Here is a 593-nt window from a genome sequence, read left to right on the forward strand (position 1 = left end):
ACAACATTAATATTAAAAATATATTTTTATCTTTTTAATTAAACTTTAAATGGATATTTTGAAAGTTTAAACTAAATCTTCAACAGGAATAATTTTATCTTTTTTACATTCAAACATAATTTATTTTATTTTTTAAAAATCAAACAACTTTAATCTAGTCAATGAGTTATAGTTCAAATGGCATAGTCTTTCCATACTCATATAAGAAGTTGTAGGTTTAAATCTCCCTATCTTTGAAAAAAAAAAAAACAACTCTAATTCCCAAAAAAATATTTTATCTTTTTGCAATTAATTAAAACATATTATACTTTTTTTTTTTCAAATTCACTATAAAGAAGTATTTTGTCTTTTTAACTTTCTAAAGTTTTTAATTTTTTTTTGTTAAGAAGTTTTTAATTTTTGTTTCTATTATAATTTTGTAAAGATCCAATAGCAATTTAAAAATAAAATAAGCCTAAAACAGGCCCAAATAAAAATAAAAAAATAACATTAGCCCAAACATTATTTAAACTATTACCCAAAAAAAATATTATTTAAACTACAAAATCGTAACTTATTCTTAACTTTTTAAGAGGAGTTTTAAAACTACAAAC

Source organism: Arachis ipaensis, chromosome B08, assembly GCF_000816755.2.
Source record: "Arachis ipaensis cultivar K30076 chromosome B08, Araip1.1, whole genome shotgun sequence".
Classification (NCBI taxonomy): domain Eukaryota; kingdom Viridiplantae; phylum Streptophyta; class Magnoliopsida; order Fabales; family Fabaceae; genus Arachis; species Arachis ipaensis.